Here is a 15,010-nt window from a genome sequence, read left to right as displayed (position 1 = left end):
TAATGGTCAAAGTATAATACATCTAATTCACCCAACTCTCAGATGCATTATTCCTATTTTAATATTCCAACAATTGGTATCAGAGCTATAAGGTTCTCACAAGGAGAAGTCTAATAGCTTGGATAAAAAGGTCTAAATATGGAAGTCTTCAAACTTGGAAAGATTATTGATAATCAAGTGATTGACGTGCAACTGGCTCTACACAAAGTAGAGGAAACCAGAAAGGAACCAAGAAAATCCTTGAAAAGAAGAAAGGATATAGCCATAGCTGAAAATGATATAAACTACAAGGAGATAGATACCACAAAACTATTTGTCAATGAAGACACTAAAGAGTTTGATGCAACAATAGCAGAACTGATGGAGAAAAAAAAAGTTCAAGTAGAAGAGATAAGATCTCTCAAGATGGAACATGAATCACAAGCCATAATGTTATGTGAAATCACTGAACAAAAGAAAAGAGCAGTTGAGGATAGAGTCATGATGGAAGATGACAAAAGAAATCTTGCAAACAAACTTGAAGAAAAATGTACTGAATTAACAAGGATCTCAAACATGCAGATGGATACACTTGCCCAAATGATGAACCTTCATCATGAACTCAATATGAAAGATATTGAGATCTCTACCTTAAGGATGCAGAATGAACAACAGCAGAATGAATTGATCAAAGAAAAAGAAATAGCAGAGAATCTCAACAAGTCAAGTGAAGCGATCAAGTACTTTGAACAATTGATGAAATTCCCAAGATCAGCCCATGATACATCAAGACTTGGATACAACAGCACTAAAGTAGGGGAATCATCAAAGAATGTTGAGAAAAAAGGTGACAAAGGTAAGGATTCCAAACCCATTTGTCATTAATGTAATAAAAAGGGGCATACTGCTAATATTTGTAGGAGTAGAAGATTCAATTAGTAAAACACACCCAAGAGCAAGAGTTACTGTCACAAGTGCAACATACAAGGACATATGATACAATATTGCAAATCCAAAGTCACAAGGACAGAAAGATTTGATGGACATTGTCATAATTGTAAGAAGTATGGACACAGAGCATTTGAATGCGGATCAAATCCTATGTGGGCATCAAATCAATGAGCAAAAACAAAAGGAAATGAAAGTCAGTACCATTGGGATTACAACACCAGGTATAGCTATCATTATTGCTAGGAATATGGACATATACCCTAGAACTACATAAGAACACATTTCAAAGGGAACTACAAAATATGGTTGAACCAAACCACATGTTTCAGTTGCTTAAAAACTGGTCATATTAGCAGAAACTGTCCTACAAGGTCCAAAGCACCAAAAATTGAATCCAACAAAGAAAATAAGGGCAAAGAAAAGATTGATGTTGACAAAATAAGAAGACAAATGAATAAGACTTGGAAGAATAAAGATGAGTGCGGCACATCAAGTGGAGGGATCACTTCATCCAATTGGTCAAGCGATCACACTTTATCAAACTAAGCATAAGAGAAGTGTATGGGACTAATATACAAAGTTACAAAAAACATCAATCCCAAGATAAAGAAGTACTAAAAAGTAGAAATAAGCATGAAACAAGATGCCAAGAAAAAATTTTAAATGATGATGTCGACCTGTCTTTGGATGTTGAGTAAAACTCTAATACATGTCGAGTTCCTAACAGCGACCGAGTTGATGACTGATGCCGAGTTGAGTAAATCCTATCAAAAATGAGTAAAATGGAAATGTAGTGCAAGATGAGTAATGTTAAAATCCTTTAGAAGCTGAGTTGGAAATTGAACATTTAATGCGAAGGAAATAGGGTATATTATCGCAATTTCAATCATTTTTCCTCATCGCGATCAAGAAGCAAAAAAGAGAAAGAGAATGGAGTGACTTCATAGTAGAGAATCTAGTATTCCAAGAAGTTTACAACCTCTTACAACATGTTTTCATCAATCTTGAGGTATTTTCATTTGTGTCGAGCTACGTAGTTTCATATTTCTATGCAAAGGAAACCCTAGTTTTTATAAATGGCTTCGAGTTCTAAGAAAACGCAGGACAAAGAATCATTTGAAGTCCAACTAGTATCTAATGAGGTTAGGCAGCCTGATTTTTGCCCTATTCCTGAAGTGGCATATAAGAAAAATCCCATCGGAGCCCTTTCTTGCATACCCCCAAACATTGTTATGGTTTAGGATGTAAGGAGATGCTATAATTGCAAGATAGGAGCCATAGGAGACATGGAAATAAGAGAAGCCTTTGTGAAGCTGTGTGTCAATGGAGTCTTGAAAGATGAATACAAAATTTCTAAAAGGAAGGGTTTTACACGAATTTTGATTTTTCCCACTGTATTTAAGACAGAATGGATTAGACTTGTGTTGAGCAGAATTCATGATGGTAATCTGTGGTTAGAAGATGTCCCTGTCAAAATCACAAAAAGAATCATTCATAGGGTAACTGGATATCCTACCCTAGATCAGTTCAAGACCTTAAGAAGTGAATCCAATGAGGTTATTGAAAAGAACACAGGTGCTGAGTGGAACAAAAGAGGGATGACAATTCACACCATTCATGACCTTCTAGTTGAGTTTGTTGTTAGAGTTATTGCCCACAAATTCTATCAATCTAGTAGACTCAACAGTGTTCCATGTATTGTAGTAGATGTAGGCTACAAACTGGTGAAAAAGGATCATACTTATGATCTTGTAGAACTAAAATAGATTAATGAAAACCTAGCAGCCATAAGAAGGACAAAGGGTGCTCAATGCAAATTTGGAGCAATTCTGGTTTGTGTATTCTTTTATGTTCAGAATGAATTTCCCTCTTTTGGAAAAGTTACATGGAGAAATGATAGAACTATCATATCCCAAATTAATGAATATATAGAATAAATGGGAGACAATTTTGATACCCTAATGACAAGCTATTTTGAGGATTTTAAGAAATCCATGAAGCAAAGGGTGAGAATACCAGTTTCTTTAGTGGAAAAACATATTAATGATATATGCTTCTTAGTTGATATTGACATCACCTATATCCAAGAAGCAATTCCAAGGGTGAGATGGCTAAAGCCATTTGGTTATGAGATCAAAATAGATGAAGAATCTACAACAATAACTACATTATTGGTAGAAGAGATAGATAAGAGTGCCCCACATTTTGGCACTTATGATGTAGTAAGGTCAAAGATAAATATGGAGTTAAAGACTACCTCTACATTGAAGAAGAAAGATAAATTGATGAAGAAAATTAAGAAGAAATTTGGTGAAGGAATTGAGGCTAAAGCAAAAGAAGAAGATGACAATGACAATAATGATGATGAGGATGAAAAAGAGCAAGGCCAAATGGAATTAACTCAAGGCCTAGGTGAAGACAAGGAGGAAGGTGCTGAGGAAGAAGAAGCCAAGGAAGCACCAACCCAAGCTGAGCCAAAGAAGAGAAAGGAAACAGAACAACCTCTAGCTCAACCCAAACCAAAGAAAACTACCATGCCATCACCACAAAAGCCAACAACCAGAGTTGCAACAAGGGCCTCCACACAAAAAGCTAAAGAGGAAGCTACAAAGAAGAAAACAATCAAGAAGACACAGGAAGAGCCAAGGAAAAGAAGAAAATATGTAGCTCAACCTAATACTGATGAAGAAGATCAATCTGAAAAGGTAAGCCATCTTTCAATTGATACATTATGTAAAAATATTAGAAATGGAGACTTAAGCAACATAAATAAAGTTGATCTCAATAAATTCACTAAAGATGAACAAAATAGAATAGAAGAATCAGTGTATGGAATGATGGCACAGTTCAAGTATACTCCTCTTGAACTAGATGGACAATTGCCAAATGAACTGTCTAAAATTGTAGAAGACGTATGGCATTTTTGTTTGAAAATGGAGAAGGAGATGAGAGAATCAACCCTAGCAAGCATACTACCTTATTTGACTAAGAAGAAAATAGAGAAAGCAATCAAAAGACATAATACTAGGTTTACACCTAAGTACAGGGCATTCTTCATTCTCCAAAATAAAATGGAAGAAATTCTACAAAGAACAACAAAATCATGGAAGAATTTGTATAAAAATATTGAAGATTTTCTTGAAGAAGAGTACAAGGAAGAAGCTACTACTCAGCCAGAAGAGAGAAGAAAAAAGAGAGAAGAGAAGACAGAAGTAGAGAAAGGAGAAGAAGAAAAGAAGGGAGAAGAAAAGATAGAAGAAGAAGAGAAGAAGGGAGAAGAAAAGAAAGATGGAGAGGAGAAAGAAATAGAGGAGGAGGAGACACAAAAGCAAGATGAAATGGCAACAGCTGAGCAAAAGTAGCAACAAAACTAGAGTGTGTAAGACACACAATTGCCACCCTCTAGCCCTACTCATGTACCCATCACACCTGCAGCAACTATAACTGTACAGGATGTTCCTGACACTTCTGCTTAGAACATCAATCCATTAACTGCAGAGGATCTCAAAAGCATCCTTGACCAATCCATGCAACATGCAAGATTATGTGCAGATCCAGTATTGGTCAGTGTGGATGAAATACAAAAACTAGTAGAAAACACAGTTAGAGATAAGGTGAATCCACAAGAACCACCTTCCTTCATCTCTATAGCTACTAGTGGTCAACTTAAAATTCCAACAGTTGCTTCATTAGGCATAGTTGACACCACAATACAAAAGCTGAGTGTAGCAGCAGACAAAGAAATAGAACAAATAGGACAGACTATTACATCTGATCCTACAACACAAACACAAGGTGCACTTCCTAAAATTACTATAATTGATCAAGGTAGTAGATAGCAAGAGGAGAAAATAGAGGAAACCCCTAAAGAGCAGGAGGCAATACACACATTGATAAATTTGCCTACCTCGGGGACTCCTTCACAATAGCCATTGCAAATATCAGCACCAGGATCAAGTTCTACAAAAGTTGCAAGGGTACTTCACTATGGAGACCTTGAACTAGATGAGGAGATAGTCATACCAAGTTATGACTCAAGAACAATAAGCATTGATCAAATCAATGAGGTGCAGGAAGCATTAAATAGAAGAAGGAGGCAAGAGATACTCAGGAAGGAGTATAAACAAAAGCAAACTTTACATGAAATTAAAGACATATTTATGGATGCCTTCAATTTGCAGTCACCAGATGAGTCCAAGCATATAATGGAACAATTGACATATATTGTTGACCAGGTGACAAATGCAAACCAAGAGACAAATGCAAAATTTATGGAATGGTCTCAAAGAAAATGTCAAGGGAAAGTCAATGAGAAAATATCTAGTGAAATAGCACTTTCACAAGTTGAATTGGCAAAGGTAATAGACAAAGTGAAAAAGGTACTTGAGATATATTCTCATTGTACAAAAAGTTGTGTGACTTTTTATACTTCACATAGGAGACAAGCCAAAAAATAATGAGTATGGAAAGGCATTTGAATATTTCAAACATGCAGCTACCAAAAGATCCAACTCAAAGTGAAGCATTTTGCTCACACACTTCACACTCAAAAAGAAATAGTTGTATTAACAATAGAAGAGGCCACCATTAAGGAAAAATTGATATAGCTCCAATCCTCCATTACCCCACATTTAGAAGTACTTCATAAAGAACAGGTCTATGCTAAAGCTATTCTCAAGAAAGATCCTAATCTTTCTACTTCAGAAGGACTTATTCACCTTACTGCAGAGACTGCCATCTAGCAAAAGTTGTTGGAAATTGCTTTGCATAACTGGGATGCAACTCTCAAGATGATTATGGAGGTAAATAGCACATTTTTAGTGAAATATGGTCTTAACCCTTAAAATCCTTTGACATAAGTGTCAAAAAGGGGGAGACAAGATGAATGGGGAAGACAAGATGAATTAGGGAGACAAAGAGACAAGTTAATAGGGGGAGTTACAATAATTTTGAGGTATATATTGTAAGTTACAAAATTTTGATCAAGGTTTTAAAACCTCTGTATATACCGAGCAGATTAGTGAATGTACTCATAAGGTCAATTAAGTGTTTTTGTCACTCATGTCAAAGGGGGAGACTGTTAGTCTCAAAATAGTTTTGACATTTGAGTGCCATCACACTTAACCATTTCCTAAATTGGAGCCAAGAACACTATGTATGTCGAGCCACAACATGAGCCAAGTCAGGAAAACCAACAGGTGTTGACTGATCTTCAGGTGCCGAGCAACCTTCAGGTGTTGAGTGAAGATCAGGTGTCGAGTGAAGAACAAGTGCTAAGTGACTTTAGGTGCCAAGCATGATACAAGTGTCGAGCAATATTTGAGTCCCGAGTCATAGACGATGTCGAGCAAAATAGAAATGCCACAAGAAGCCGAGTAAGCCAGTTTGTTACATGTGCTGAGTATTTGGAATCAATAAGTGTCGAGTAACACAAAATACACATATGAGTTTGTAACTTCACTAAGTCAGATGCAAACCATTTTCATGGCTGACATATGACAAATCTCAAAGGATTAAATTAATTAGATTGAATCTTTTGTATTTGCTATGCAATCTACATGCAGCCAATAAGAAAAATGGAGAAGGCATGCAACCAATAATAAAAGTGCAAGGAATGAGTGAGAAACAGAGATTCAATATGGATCGTAGATCCACATCTAACCCTAAGTCTTCAAATTTCTTTGTAAGGAAGACTAAATCTCATTGTATATGTGAATGGATGAGGGTGTGTAAGGGAAACTATTTTCAGAGTGAAGAATATCAAATCTCAAAGGATCAAGATCAAAGAAAGAAGATCAAGTGCCTGTATTCAACAATCAAAGGATTGTAAGCTATCAGGATTATTACACTTAATACTCTCTAGCAATTGTATTAAAGGAAACCCTATGGTGATAGGTTAGCTTAACAACTATTTTGTAGATCCTTTAAATACGTGATTAAATCCTTTAACAGGGTAACACTTCATGTAAAGTGTTTATAAATCTTCTAACCAGGTCACTATTGATACAGTGTAAAGCCTTTAACAAGGCAGACCATCAAAAGTGGTTAAACATTATTACTCTAGTGATTTTGTGGGTATCATCCCCACTCTAGTTTTACCTTCTTATTTTGGAGGGTTTCTGGGTTACCAAAATCTCAAGTGTTATGTGGTGGTACATGTTTTTTTTTCATGGTTGTTTGATATGTTTATATGCATGCAATCTACTTTCAGTTAAAAAAAATAAAAGGGTTTTAATGGTCAAAGTACAATACATCTGATTCACCCCCCTCTCAGATGCATTATTCCTATTTGAGTATTCCAACAAATAGTGCTTGGATCTTATAAGAAAATGTCATTTCTAGAAATAGCAAGTTTGACATCAATGATAAAATAATGATTAAAAATAACAATCTTCCTTCTTTGCAACAATCTCCCTCTTTGGCATTGATGGTAAACCAAACTAATCAACCATCAAACTAAACTATTTAACCAAATGCTAACTAGATTAGAATAGTAAGTCAGATGCCAAAAAGTAAATTGTGACTTCACATCTCCCTCTACTATTTTGATTGCTTCATGTTTGCTTCTCCCTCTTATTTGTTGTATCCTTGTTCTTTTTTTTTCTTCCTCTGTATTGCTTAACTTCTATTGTTCTGATCAACTTTTGATTATTTCTATCAACTTTTTCCTCATACTTTTTTTATCACTAGATCATCATTGCTTCATTTTGATCAGTTTCTCATAATTTATCCCTCTTTGATAACAATGCCAAAGACAAATTAGCATCTTAGTATGCAAGTGTAGCTTTTGCAAGTTCATTCTATTTCTCCCTATGTCACCTTTCTTATGACTAATTTGGAACTTCATCACTTCTACTACTTTAGGCATGAATCCTAAAGTAAACATCCTCTACATCAATGTGTAAAATTCCAACATTCAGATCATTTGATGCAGGGCATTTTTAGTTTTTCTTCGAGTGGCATTGGCTAGGGGTATCACCCCTAACTTACTTCTAAGATATTCAAAAACATCTTTAGGTAGTGCTTTTGTGAAGATGTCAGCAATTTGTTCCTTTTAGCTAACATATTCCATCTTCACTTGTTTGTCTTCCACCAACTCTCTTACATAGTGATACTTGATTGCAATCTGCTTGGTTTTAGCATGCATTACAGGGTTCTTTGATATGTTGATTGCTCTTATATTATCACAATAAAGTATCACTGGCTCATTTAACTCTTCCTTTATACCTTGCAACAAATTTTTGATCCATAAAATATTGGTTCAATTTATAGTAGCTCCAACATATTCAACTTCAGTAGTGGATTGTGAGATACAACTTTGGTTTTTATTGGTCCATGTAATCAACCTTTTTCCCAAGAAAAGTGCTCCTCCACTAATGCTTTTCCTATCATCAATGTTACCTCCCCAATTTGCATCAATGTAGGCTTTAAGTTCAAATTTTTCACTCCTCTTGTAGTACAGACCAAAATCATCAGTTCCTTTTAGGTACCTCAGTATTCTCTTTACTGCCATTAAGTGATTTTCTCTTGGATTTGTAGAAAATCTTGCCACTATTCCAATAGCTAATGCAATGTTTGGTCTACTATGTACAACATATTGCAGCTTTCCAATCATTGATCTAGACAATGTCTAATTTACTTCAACAAACTCATCATTCTTAGATAGCTTAAGTCATGTTGCCATTGGTGTGCTAACTAGTTTTGAGTCTTCTAAACCAAATGTTTTGAGTATCTCCATGATGTATTTGGATTGGGTGAGAAATATTTCATGCTTCAATTGATGTACTTGTAATCCAACAAATAATTTCATTTCTCCAAACATGGACATCTCAAATTCATGTTTCATTTGATCAGAAAAATCTTTGCAAAGAACATCTTTTCCTTCAAATATTATATCATCAACAAAGATTTCTAATGTCAAAATGTCTTTTCCTTTTTCAGCTTTGATATAAGAGTTGATGTTGTCATTTGTTCTCTCAAATCCTATTTTCTCAAGATATTTTTACAATCTCTCGTACCATGCTCTAGGTTCTTGCTTCAATCCAAAAGTGCCTTGTGTAGTTTGCAGACCATATCCTTGTTCTTGTTATCTACAAATCCTTTTGGTTGTTCTATGTAGACTTCCTCTTCCAGTATACCATTCAAAAAAGTAGACTTAACATCCATTTGGTACACTTTGAAACCTTTGTATGTAGCATATGCAATCAGTGTTCTTACTCCTTCCATTCTTGCAACAGGGGCAAATGTTTCCCCATAATCTAGTCCTTCTTGTGCATAGCCTTTGCAAACTAGTCTAGATTTGTTTCTTGTTATTTCACCATTCTCATCAAGTTTGTTTCTAAACACCCATTTGGTACCAATTACATTCTTATCAGCTGGTCTAGGAACTAGGGTCCATGTTTTGTTCTTCTCAATCTAATCTATCTCATCTTCCATGGCTTTATACCAGTCATCATCTTGTAGTACATCTTTCACTATTTTAGATTCAACCTTGCTTAGTAGACATGATCCATTCCTCAATCTAGTCCTTGTCATTGGTCTGGCATCCTTGTCACCAATGATTTGATCTATAGGGTGATGCCTTCTTACATATTTGGCTAACCTTGGTTCTATCCTTCTTTCCATGTTTGATCCTTCAGCTTCAAAGTCATTTTGTTCTTCTTCATCTAGTACTTCTTAATTTCTCTCATGTATACTATTTTTAAAACCAGAATGTGTATTTTCTTCATTTTACAACTTGGCTTCTAAATGCAGCTCAACATTCACTGGTTGTGACTTGAGTGATACTAAAATTTGTTATTGATTCCCAACTTGATTTGCAGTGTTGTCTTCAATAGTCATTCCTTCATAGAAGTATACAAATGATCTATAATCCTTTGATTGCTTTGTTTTATCAACCTAAAGTTCTACGTGCTCATCAAAATTTACATTTGCACTCTCCACAATCATGTTAGTGTTAGTATTCAAACACTTATATGCCTTGCTTCTAGGGGAGTATCCAAGGAATATGCCTTCATCACTTTTTGCATCAAACTTTCCATTTCTAGTATGTTTAAGAACATAGAATTTACAACTAAAGAATTTGAAATATTTAACATTAGGTGAGTGACCATACCATAATTCAAAAGGTGTTGTATTTGTACCCTTCTTGACTTGAACTCTATTCAGTGTGTAGACTATAGTGCTTATAGCTTCTCTCTAGTACTTTAGTGCAACATTTTTCTCCATCATCAAGGTTCTAGCACAGTTAATCACTGACTTATTTCTTCTTTTAGCAATACCATTCTAAGGTGTGGTCCTTGGTGCTGATGTTTTCCTTTTGATACCTTTGTCATTGCAGAATATTTCAAACTCTTTTGATGTAAACTCACCTCCTCTATCTAACCTTAGGCATTTTAGATTCTTTCTTATTTCCTTCTCAACTCTGGCCAAATACCACTTAAACATTTGAAATGCATTAGATTTTTTCTTTAAAAACATAGTAGTCATCATCATAGAATAATCATCCACAAGTAGCATTATGTATCTATCTCCTAGGTAGTTGAGCACTTCTATTGGACCACATAAGTCTGTATGGACTAACTCTAGTACTTCTTTGGAAGTGTATGTTTTCCTTTTGAAGCTAGACTTAGTCATCTTTCCTAGTTGACATTGTTTACACATTGTGTTTTCAAGTTTCTTTAATTTGGGCAACCCTCTAATCTTCTTCTTCTTTTTGATGCTAATCAGATTGTCAAAGTTAACATGACACAACCTTCTATGCCACAACCACACATCATCAAGTCTAACAACAAGACATGTTGCATCTTTCATATCTGGGTAAAATAGATTACTCCTAGTTTGTTCACCTTTTGTATCAAATTTCCATCAGTGTCATAGATCTTGGCAATTTTGTTTCCAAAATCTACTTTGCAACCTACATTACCTAACTATGACACACTCAAAAAGTTGTAGTTCAAACCTTCAACATAGTATGCATTATCACATGAAATTTTCTTTATGAGTTTAATAGAGCCTTTTCCTTTGATTTGACATGGAGCATCATTACCAAATCTAACACTATTTCCATCATATTGAGTAAAGGTAATGAACTCACTTTTATCTCCTATCATGTGATGTGAGCATCCATTGTCTATGATCCACTTGTCATTCTTATTCACACAGGTAACCAATGTTGTTATTTCATCTTCATCTTTATCTAATTCATCCTTCATGGCCACATAGACTACTTCATCATCATTCTCATCAGAATCTTCTTCAACAATATAGCATCTCTTGCCTTTTTCTCTGTAGTCTTCGCTATCATCTTCTCTCTTGTTCTTGTACTTGTTTCCTTCTTTTCGGTTCTTCTTCTATGTACATCTTGAAATAATATCACCTACTTTATTGCAATTGAAACATATGATAGGGACCTTACCTTTGAATTTACCTTTGCCTCTACGAAATCTCCTAGCTAGTAGTGCTTCTAATTGTTCCACATCTTCCTCAACTATGCTACTATCACTGGATGCATGTTTTCCTTTTCTTCTCTTCTTGCTTGATGTCTCCTCCTCAGTGTCTTTTATTGTCATCTTGGCCTTCAAAGTAGATTCAAGGTTCTTAGGTCTGTAGTTATCAAAATTGGACAATTCCAATGTAGTAAGTCTTCCCACTATTCCTTCAAAGGTTAGTGTGTTTTCTTGTACACACCTTAGCTCTTGAATGGCTAAAACTCTAATAGCAAAGTTTTTAAGTATTTTTTAATGACAGTTTCTTCCTCCTATTGACCACCTAGACTTCTTATTGCACTTACCACTTCTTTCATTCTTGCAACATATTGAGTAGCATGTTCACCTTCCTCCATTTTCATGTCATCAAACTTTCCTCTTAGGCTTTCTCTCTTTTCTCTCTGGACATTTTGATCTCCTCCATAGATATCTAATAAGGCTTTCCACATCTTGAATGCAGTGTCACAATCTTTGATGTCATCTCTAGCATTGCTTGATTGTGCTCATTCTTTTTATTCAAATCATCTACAGTAAGAGGTCCTGTTGGATTCACATGTTCTATTCCAATTGAGGTTTGTGCATAGTCACCTATTCATCCAAGGTGCAATTTCATCAGACTCTACCATGCAGCAAAGTTGTCTTTATTGAGCTTGGGAACTTCTCTTTTGGACATCTTGATCTTCCTACTTCTATTACCTTCAAACTAAATCAATAGATGGCATTGATACCAATTGTTATAAATACTTTAGAATAATTGAGGGGAGGGGGGTGAATCAGTTATTCAAGGTCCAAATGTCCTATTCAAACTTTTCACTAGGTATAGTGAGCCCTTTCAATCATTCATTCATCCAAGCTTTAACTTTTCTAACTAGCAAGTTACTATTAATCAGCATGCAAGCATAACACATAAGAAATCAACACATAAGACAGTGATTTACGTAGAAATCCAATTTGGGAAAAACCACCAGTAACATGCTACTCAATTCTCACTCTTTTAAAGTGATGCCTTGTGAAAGCTTGCCCTATTAAAGGCTTACAACACATTGTTAAATGTGACCTTGTTAGAGGATTTAACCACCCTATTAGAAGTGGATCTAGTTAAAGGACTTTAGAACATTCACTTGGAATGCCACTCTATTAAAGGATTTACAAATGGCTATTAAACCAACCTAAGTCCATAGGATTTTTCCTTATCTAATACAATTGCTAAAGAGTATTAGAAAATCTTTGACTTGACTACAACATACAACTTAACTTGTAGATCTTAGATCACTTCTCAACTCATACCATTGCCCGGCCTTCAATCTTTGCAATACTGATAGCTTGGCCTCCTTTCAAGCTTAGTCTCCTTGAGTCTCCACTCTCACTATACCAATGCAATGATCTCTTCTTGACCACTCATAGAAGCAAAGCCTCTATGCTCTTCTTTCTTCTAGATGCCTTCTTCTTGACAACCTTATAATTACGTCATAATTTAGCTCTTTGGCAGTAGTAGCATCAGCAGTATTTGCTTCTTGGTCTATGACTCCTTAAATATAAGTCTTGAAGTTATTTTCCTACTTGATTCTTCCTTCCTTTTGATTTCAATTTGTATGGACTAGGTAGGATTCATTGTATCTAACCCATATTTTGTTTCCTCTGGAAACTTCTTGAATAATCCTCTTGAATTTGCCTAAAAATGGTTTACATAGAATTTTGTGCCACCAATCATCATCCTTATCTTCCAATTAGTTCACAAAATTCAAGGTAACCACTTTTTCAGCTTAGATTTGGCAAATTTTAGTAATTTAAAATAATGTAGTAGCTTGGCACTATTAAAATACTGGTGCTTGGCACATACTATGTTACTTGGCATCAACTGTGTTTTTCCTGATGCGCAGCACCTAAAGATCACTTGGCACACACCAGAATTTCATGTTACTCGGCTCTAATTGAGAATTTTCTCAGCTTCAACTAACTTGCTTGGCACCCACTAATGATCTTAGTTTAAGCTTTGCAATCAACCTCATTACAACTTCTTCTTCCAATGTTTCTAAGTGTGACCAACCTCTGTATCTTTGAGTATGTTGTCAATACATCATTTAAATATTGTCTTAATTGATCCTTGCACTTCATTACAACATCATAACTCAACCTTTCCCTTAGGTTCTCTTATTACATCTTGTTGATCAAATCTTCTTCATCAATCAAATAAGTGATAGTACTTGGATCTTATAAGCAAATGCCATTCCTACAAATAGCAGGTTTGACATCAATGAAAAAATAATGATTGAAAAGAACAATCTTCCTTCTTTACAACAATCTCCCTCTTTGATCTTCAACAATGAGCTTTTCAATTAGATTTCCAATAATGAATCCCATTCTTAAGTACTTTAGTTTTCTTCAAATATGTTCCCTGTACAACAACAGAACTTGCATACAAGTCAATAAATTTGAATTCATAAAAAAACATAGATGTACATGCACATACATGATTCAACTATATACTAACTTGTAGGAAACATAATTTCATCACTTATTTTAGTCTTTGTTAGCTTCTCTCTTTGTATGGTGTAACACAATAAATAATAGCTAACACCTTCTACATTTTTAGATTCTTCCATGGCTGCAAAAATATTGCCTACACAAAGTATATGTATATAAATTCCATGTGTCATGTACATGAGTATGTATGTATGTATGTATATGTATGTATATATATATATATATATATATATATATATATATATATATATATGTATGTATGTATATATATATATATATATGTATGTATGTATATATATATATATATATGTATGTATATATATATATATGTATATATGTATGTATATATATATATATGTATATATATATGTATATATATATATATATATATATGTATATATATATATATATATATATATGTATATATATATGTATGTATATATATATGTATGTGTGTGTGTGTGTGTGTATATATATATGTATGTATGTATGTATGTATGTATGTATGTATGTATGTATGTAAAGTAAATTAATCAAAATTATGAAACAAATACACTTTTATGTATATACATACATACCAACTTTGATCAATCCTGAAATATGGTCATAATCACTAGAAATCAATGGAATATCATCATAGTTTTCATCCTCAAATTCATTCGTATTGATAACATTTAGTGGCACCAAAATTCATTCACCCAAATATCCACATTCTTGATAAATGCAATCATCATAGTTTTCATCAATGCAATCAAGAAAAAAACATGAGTATTATCTTGTGTACAATGACTACACATTACTATATGTACTCATAATTGAATGCAAAGATCATGTCTTCTCTGCCCCCTTGCATGCATGCATTGATCTTCTATCAAAACCTAAATGTAAGGTCCATACATATATATAAAAAGTGAGTTTTAAACATGTGTGTACCATAATTTAGTTATCACATAACATATTAAATATAAATTTGATTGAATTATAATATTCAAACTAGTTTATATCTGATACCTCCCAAAACACTCTAAGTGGTATGATTCAATCCACTTGTGATGACGTGTTATCTGTATTTTTTGGCACCATAAAATATTTTTTGCACCACTCAAAGA

Source organism: Cupressus sempervirens, chromosome 10 (assembly GCF_028749045.1).
Source record: "Cupressus sempervirens isolate cs-2001-9-10 chromosome 10, ASM2874904v1, whole genome shotgun sequence".
Lineage (NCBI taxonomy): Eukaryota > Viridiplantae > Streptophyta > Pinopsida > Cupressales > Cupressaceae > Cupressus > Cupressus sempervirens.
Note: the sequence above shows the minus strand (reverse complement) of the source record.